Source organism: Hibiscus syriacus, unplaced genomic scaffold (genome assembly GCF_006381635.1).
Source record: "Hibiscus syriacus cultivar Baekdansim isolate YM2019G1 unplaced genomic scaffold, ASM638163v2 tig00005406_pilon, whole genome shotgun sequence".
NCBI classification, from domain to species: domain Eukaryota; kingdom Viridiplantae; phylum Streptophyta; class Magnoliopsida; order Malvales; family Malvaceae; genus Hibiscus; species Hibiscus syriacus.
In genome coordinates this window covers 1,648,806-1,657,067 of record NW_024062056.1, presented here as the reverse complement: position 1 = coordinate 1,657,067, position 8,262 = coordinate 1,648,806, and the positions used below count along the sequence as shown (strand labels likewise).

The 8,262-nt window shown below is 32.9% G+C and overlaps 1 long non-coding RNA gene across 1 annotated transcript; it reads left to right on the top strand.

Moving 5' to 3' along the window:
* The first annotated feature begins 2,419 nt into the window (after positions 1 to 2,419).
* LOC120199253 lies at positions 2,420 to 3,332 on the top strand. Its single transcript, XR_005523441.1, has 2 exons — positions 2,420 to 2,837; positions 2,930 to 3,332. It is a non-coding gene; the product is annotated as an uncharacterized LOC120199253 (long non-coding RNA).
* Positions 3,333 to 8,262: the final 4,930 nt, after the last annotated feature.

The following is an 8,262-nucleotide window of genomic DNA, read 5'->3' as shown; positions in this document are numbered from 1 at the left end:
AAGGGGGAAATAAACCTAAGAGAATGATTTATAATTCTCATACATTTATTAGGAAAGTAAAATTATACCAAAAAAATTAAAAGATGCTTAGAAAGTTTTTCCTTGTGGGCTCTCCTAATGGGATTCTTAATGCTTTAGTTAGGCTTTTCCTAGGTTCGGGTTCTAGGTTCACTATTTATTGGGTTAGGCTCTAAAGTAAAAGGTTCTCAAAATGTTGTTGGTGGTGCCCCCTTGGGCTGCCAGACCGTCAATCTTGGCCCATCACAGGCTTTCGGATTCAATTCGAGAGAACACACCTCCTTGTGTCCATACGAAGGTGAAAAGTATCATGAGGACCATAAGGCGTGAGCCCCATGAGCAATCCACTATCCCATACGGAGGTGAAAACAACACGAGGGAGTAGTTTCTCACTCCTACTTAAATAGGAAGGAGCGGAGTTTTAGCTTATTTTATGATAATTTAAGTGCACAATGTGTGAGGAAAAGCGGAAAAAACACACAATCACACAACACAAAAAACACATTTCTTGAATCCCTTTAAGACATATTTAATCTGAAAACATTAGTAAACAAATCAGTCCAACTATTTAGTGGTTAATCAAATTGCAAACAAAAATTTATTTAAACCACACAAAGGATCAAAAGTTAAATTAAGACGAAATTATAATTTTCAATGCAAAGACAATTAACTAATTGACTATCGGGTTGACTCTCTAAAAAAGGTCCCTAACGGAGTCGCCAAACTGTCGAAATAATTTTTTGATTAAAAAAACAAATTTAATTTTTAATTAAAGAATGTGATTTTAAAAATCTCATCTCGAATAATTTGAGATTCTCTCTTACAAAAAAATTAAAAATTAGTTCGAGGAGTCGTCACCGATCTTTGATTAGGGTGTGATTGGGCACCCAAAATGTTTCATCATTTTAATAATATTTAAATTTTAAAAATTATTAAAATAACATTTTAAGGTCTGTGTACTAAAAAATTGAGTTCGGGAGTCGATTACGCGTGGGGAATGATTAGCACCCCCACAACGCCCTAAATCGGTACCTAATCGATTAATTAATTGTATTTTCAATGAAATCTACAAGTTCAAATTTAGTTTCAGATCCATTCAAATAATATTTTTGAATTTTAGAATGAAACATAATAATATCTAATTATTCCCTATCGAGAAGAAACGACCTCTCATACCTTGAGTCAATCGATTCATACTCCAATCGAAATAAAGAAATATTCAGTTCCTTTCAAAAATTCGTTACCAATTCGAATGCATGAAAGATGATGGAATAAAGTAGACAAATTATATTAAAAATTTCTAATCTTTTTAAAAAGAAGAAGGATGTTTGATTATTTAAAGACATCGAGATCATACCTTTTATAAGTTCTAACGATCTTTTCTCGAGGAATTTAAATAAACGAACAATTCTTTTTCTATCGTTCCTAAACTTTAGGTGTGGTCAAGTTTTAGGATTTCACTTGACAGGATACACTTTCATTTTAAAATCATCAGAAGTAACTTTCTTATAAGTGAAGACAATCACTTCACAACAACTTTATAATGAAAGGGTATTACCTTAATCCAAATATTTGAATTAAATCAAGTTATGCTTATGAGTAGATCATACATACCATGCAAAAGTGATGTCATGTGATTCATAAATAAATCATTTGTATACTCGCACGTATGTAAACATATCAACATGCAAAACAAAATATAAGCAACTAATTAAATAAGGCAACTACCTAACAAGAAACTAAATTAAAAGAAATCTAAATGTAAAGACTAAATCTAAAAGATTAAGTAATCTAAATATGCTAAAATCAAAAATACAAATTTAATTAAAACATGAATAAAATTTTAGAAAAAAACTAATTAGTAAAAAGGTTAGTCAATAATATAATTAATCTAAGGAGTAAACTATAACAAAAACAGCAAATCAGAGATCTAAATTAAAACATAAAAATTTAAATGAAAATATGGTGACCAAATTTTAATACAATGAAACAGGACCTAATTTTAATACAATGAAACAAGTTAGCATGGTGACCAAATTAGCATAAATCAAAATTAATCATAAAATAATTAGAAATATGACAGGGACCAGAATATGAAAATACGCCTAAATTAGAATGACTAGAGCCTAATTGTTCATTTTTATAAACCTAAAATTTATTAACAACTACAAAGTGTAAAATTACAAAATCAATACGTTATTATTGAAATAAATGTGAAAATAACATTACATACAACCAAAATGAAAATAAGCGCTAAAAATTGAGGGACCAAATAAAAATTTTACCCTAAAATTTTGATGACTAAAATACAAATATGCGACAAGAGTTCAAGGGCTTAAACAAAATTTCCCCTAAATAACCTATACAAATTCCTAATTTTGATTAGGGTTACTAATCTAATCACTCTCTCAGTCATTTCTTTTTTGAGAGTTCTCAAACTCTCCCTTCTCCCCGACTGAGAGCTTCATATGTATCTAGTCTCACAGGCCCCTACTATCTGATGGCCATCTCCACATCAAATCAGCCCTAAATCTGACTGGAGATCTTAACTGGCTACCCAAATCGACCCAAAAACCATTGTTTCCTCCTGTAACCTCCCTATTTAGCCTCGTCTGAACCCCCTAAAATGAAACGACGCCTCGACAACCCTTCTCCAACGAAGCTCACGACAGCGATTCCTCTACCATCTCCTTATATCTCAACCCGAGAGTAACCAGATTGCCCCCAACAGATCCTTTTAAACTTATATGCAAAAACCCCTAAAGTGATGGATAGACCAAACGACTACCTTGACTCTGGCGAGGACTCAATTGACTAAGGTAACGGAGCTCAAACACTCTTCTTTTTCAATTTTTCGATTTTGTTTCGAACTGGTTTGGTTTACTAAGACTAACCCGACCTCTTATCTCAGACGATAGAACCCCAAACGTCTATGAGACATAGCCGATGAGACTCCACCGGTGTTCGCACAACTCAGGTAACCCAACCCTCTCACTTTATTTTCTATTTATTTCAAAACCAAAGCACATACACAGCACACTGAAAATCGAAAGAAAGATGGATGATACCTAAAAAAGCATATTTGCTTTATATTTCCTTCACGTAAAAATGAGGGTCCAGTCTTTTTACAAATGTTCTATGTGGGTGTAATACCTGATTAAAAAATTCCCCCAAAAAATGAAATTTTCCTTCCCCTTTTCTGGTTGTTATATACTCTGGTTCCTGTTTTTTTTTTTTTGGGATCCCAGGGGACCCTTTTTACAATCGCCGTTGGGATTTTATAGAACCCCATTTACAATAAAAAATGATTAAAATCGAAAATTCTTTCACATTTTTGTTTTTGTCATCTTCTGTTGCATGTGACCACTTGTGTGAGGCTGCTGGAGATCGTTTTGCATCGTTTCCTGCCACAAATTGTCGGGTGTTTGGCTTTCCATGGCAGAGGGACCAGGGGACCACTAATGAGGCATTTTCTGGTAGCGAGGCATGTGGATCAGGACCACTGTGCATGTCTTGTTGCTGATAATGATTGAAGAAGCAAAGAAAGACCGAGACCACTGCTGGCGGCTGAGACATGAAGGGGGTTAGAATTTCACAAACCCTAGTCGTGCAAGATCTTGAGCATTGATTGAAAATGATCCAAGGGATGAAGTTTGGGGTCGACATGAGCTTATAATGATTGATATTAGGGCTTTCAATCGATAGGGCTCAGGTAATGGGCTAATTGGTTGGTTAATGTGGCATTTGGTGTATTTTGGCCTTGTAATTTGGACTGGGTTTTAAACATAATTGGGCTTTATTTATTTTTATTCGAATCTAATCAGTGATCAATTTTAACCCAATCAAACATCAAAAATTTCTTCGTGCTTTGGTTAACCAAATGTAGAAAATTCATGAACCATTTTCTTTTCATGCCACCAATATCACTTAAATAATTCGATATCAACTCATAAACAACTTCAAATTATTATTTGATCACCTTGAAACTAGCTTGAATTGTTCGGACAAAATTAGGGTATTACACATATGTCTTGAACATCCACTATCAATGTATCATGAATTTGCGCTTACATTTTGGGCGTTGTAGCAATGCTCCTCCACTTACAAATATAGATTAATTTTTTATTTTTGGTACCCAAATTCTTTTGGATCAATAACCATTAGTTCCCAATAATCTAGTCCCTTAAGTAAATACATTTTTCTAGGATATTATTGTCCTTAGTAGCAATGAGTCCTTTGTGAACCCATATGCTTCTAACAACTTTCTCATTAGAGGTTCTTTGGGGACCTCTATGTTTGTATTATCTAAAGTTATTTTTAACGTAGTTGGATTTAGAAATTTGACCCAACCTTGTTAAAAGAAGCCTTCAGATCATCAAGTTCCCTTTGATGATCATCATGAACCTTAGAAAGTAAGTTACATTATTGGTCTTAGGTAAGAGATCACTTTCATTTTTCATTTTTTAAATATTTTTCTTATTCTTTGAAAACATGATCTCAAGTTCTAAGGCCAATTCATTTGTTGTTCATCAAAAGAATATTAATTTAAATTGGATGAACTAAAGGTTACTTTAGTTTCTCCCTCGATGGGCATAAGACCCAAGTTTGAAACTTCTTGTTCTTCTTCTTGGGAGCATTCTTCTTCAATACATGTAGCTACATACGCCTTTTGTACATTCTTGATTGACCTCTTCTTCTTTAATTAAGGACACTCAAACTTGATATGTCATGGTTTCTTGCACTCATAACAAATGGTGGGGTCATTCTCCTTAGATTTATTCTTGAAGCCCTCATTTATTTGAAATCTTCTTCCTTTATTGGACTTCATGAATCTTCTAAATCTTTTGGAAAACATTGTCACTTCTTCATCTTTTTTCTCACTAGAATAACTCTCTTCCTTGGTGGACTTGAGAGCAATCCCAACTTTCTTCTTCTCCTCGTTTTTCTCTTCCTCATTCATGAGTATTATCTCATGGGTGAGAAGAGACCCAATGAGCTCATCAAGTGTAAGAACTTCCAATTCCTTGGCTTCCTCAATATATGTCCTCTTGGATTCCCAAGCCAATGACAAGCTATTATGTAACAACCATCTTCCGTATACTTTTTCGTACACGAGATATAGATGTCACATCATTTTAAAAACGTTTCATTGTTTGAATACCTGTAAAAATTCGTTTATTTTTATAAAACATTTTAATTTAGTGACAATAAAACATTCATTCAACTTACGTAGGTAAAACAAAAAGTAATATTCAAACATTTCATATTTTTACATCGTAGTAAATAAAACACTTTTCAGAGCGTTTTTACTAAGTCTATTACATGCCAACTAAATAAATCAAAAGTAGACATGGATGTCATACAGTTACTGATGAGGCGACCCTTGCTTTGTGAAGTTAGATGATCTCTCTACTCCACTTGTATTAACACCTATGCATGAAATTAACATACGCTAAGAAATTTCTTAGTGAGGCATATATAATCATAAGCAAAATTCTAACCACAAGTATATCATGAAAATTCTAATATCCATTAACTCTTTCATTTCATTATACACTCTATATCTTACACTTGTAGCGCCAATACAGTAATTTCTCAACTTACTATAATTTACGTAAGTTGCACACCCACTACCAATACGGAAATTCATAAACTTATTATGAATTTCTTAGTTTTACACTCACAGTGCTCATACGGAAATTCATAAACTTATTATGAATTTCTTAGTTTTGCACACACAGTGCCCATACGGAAATTCATAAACTTATTATGAATTTCTTAGTTTTACACACACATTGACCATACGGAAATTCATAAACTTATTATGAATTTCTTAGTTTTTTCACACACAATGCCCATACAAAAATTCATAAACTTATTATGAATTTCTTAGTTTTGCACACACTTTGCCCATACGGAAATTCATAAACTTATTATGAATTTCTTAGTTTTCACGAATAGTGTCATTCGGTAATCACCATACATATATTGAGCAACATGAATCTATGACTATCATCACATATATGTACATAATAAATACACTCACCTGGATTGCCTCGCTATTATATCCAAAATGTAAATCTGATTACTTAGCTACTTTGCCTTTCATTTTCCTTGACTCGGGAGTTTAATTTCGATCTATTCAACCATCCATCAAAGACATGTACAATATCAAATGTTAGTATATTCCCTAACATTTATACTTAAACAATACTCACAAGTACTATTATTAAATTTTCTATAACAATCTCAGGCCATCTTAAAATTTCTAGTTCAATAGTATCGATACTTCTATAATGTGGTACCGATACTCCCCTTCAGTATCGATACCATTTCTATATTCTGAATCTATGGTATCAGTATTTGTCTCTTAGTACCGATACGTCTATAATATGGTACCGATACTATATTACAGTATCGATACCATTTCTGCATTCTGTAAATCAATGGTATTGATACCTTCCTCATGGTATCGATACCCACTTAAGTATCGATACTAATTGTATCAGTATCGATACTGTTCAGCTGATTTCTTCCAATTTAAGCCTATAATATCGGTACTGTTCTTCCAGTACTGATATCCTTACCCAGATTTTTCATTTTCAGCCCGATATTTACCCACATTTGGTCAATTTCCCTTATTTTTACCTCCAACAACACTATCAAACTCTTTTTTACTAATCCCAACTAACTTTCCTTCATTTGGCTACTTATAACATCTACAATCTCTAAAGAACACTTCAATCCAAGAATCATACCACTTTTTCTAACATGTTTTTAAACACATTCAATGCTTCTAATCTCTTATCTACTTCACTAACAAGTCAAATATACTAGTAAGCATCAATATAAACTCATATCTGAATAAATCATTCAAAAACTCATTTTCCTAAATCTCAAATATTTCATCCATCTCTTAGTTTTAATCTTGTTTAACCCTTCCTTAAGCCTCTATATTACTCCATGATTCAAAAAACAACCAAAAACAAAAGGAAAAACTAGCCAAATGAAACCTTACCTTTGGTTGTGGAGGATAGCTCTTCCACGGGAAAGAAGAATAAAATAGATGGCTTTTGGTTAACTTACTTTCCCCTTTTTCCTTTACTTTAATGCCTTATTAAAATTGAATTTTAAATTCTTTTTCCCTTTAAAGGACCAAAATGCCTTCTTTATTCATCTATTGTTGCAATTTAGTCTAAAATATTATTCCAAATTATTTTCTCATTCTTTTGTCTTATTTTAAATAAATCCTCAAATTCTTAAATCTTTTCAATAAAGTCCCTAACTTGATATTTGGGGTATTACATATTGAGAAAAAAATTTCATAATTTTTTTCATTGGTGTAGAATTTCCCAAATGCCTTTAACTCTTTGATGATGGCTATAAAATGATCTGACATGGTCTTGATGTCTTCATCGACCTTCATTTTGAAATTCTCATAATTAAGTGTGAGAATTCCAATTTTTGATTTCTTCACTTGAGTTGTACCCTCATGTGTGACTTCAAGCTTGTCCCAAATCTCTTTTGCAATTGAGCAAGAAGACACTATACTATACTCATCGAGGCCTAATACACAAAATATGATATGCATGGCCTTGTGTTAGCTTTATCGATCAACCAAATGATGCCAAGAGGGGGTGAATTGGCCTTTTAAGAATTTCGGTGGAAGCAATCGAAAGATAAATTTGCATACTGATTTAGAGTGGTTTAACTTTCTCGACCAAAGTCTACATCCACTACATTAACATCCACACTAAGGATTTCCCTAATCCACTAGATTTGCTTACCTTTGAGAACAAGGTGTAAACTTACAACAACCTACAAGGTTTATACCCCAAAACTGTATTTACTTTATTTCCACAAGGGGAATTACAAATGAAGCAAACAAAGAGAAAACCTCACAAGGCAAATGTATTTGCACTAATTAAGCTCTCACCCGAATCACACTTGAGCAAAATAAACAATGAAGCTCACAAGTGTGTTTACAAGAAAGAATATGACAAATTAAGCAAAAAAACAAAACTTTCCTGTTGGTAGATTGGATCAATATATTTCTTGTTGACCTTGAGAAGCTTTGAACTTCAATTTATACCTTCTCCATTAATTCTAATCGTTTGGAGCCGTTGGGGATCATTATAGTCGTTACCTACAACCAAAAACAACATTTAATGCACAAGGGATCAATTCTTTTCCAAATAATTTGACTGTTACAAGAAAGGGATCGATCTTTTTCATTGAGGGATT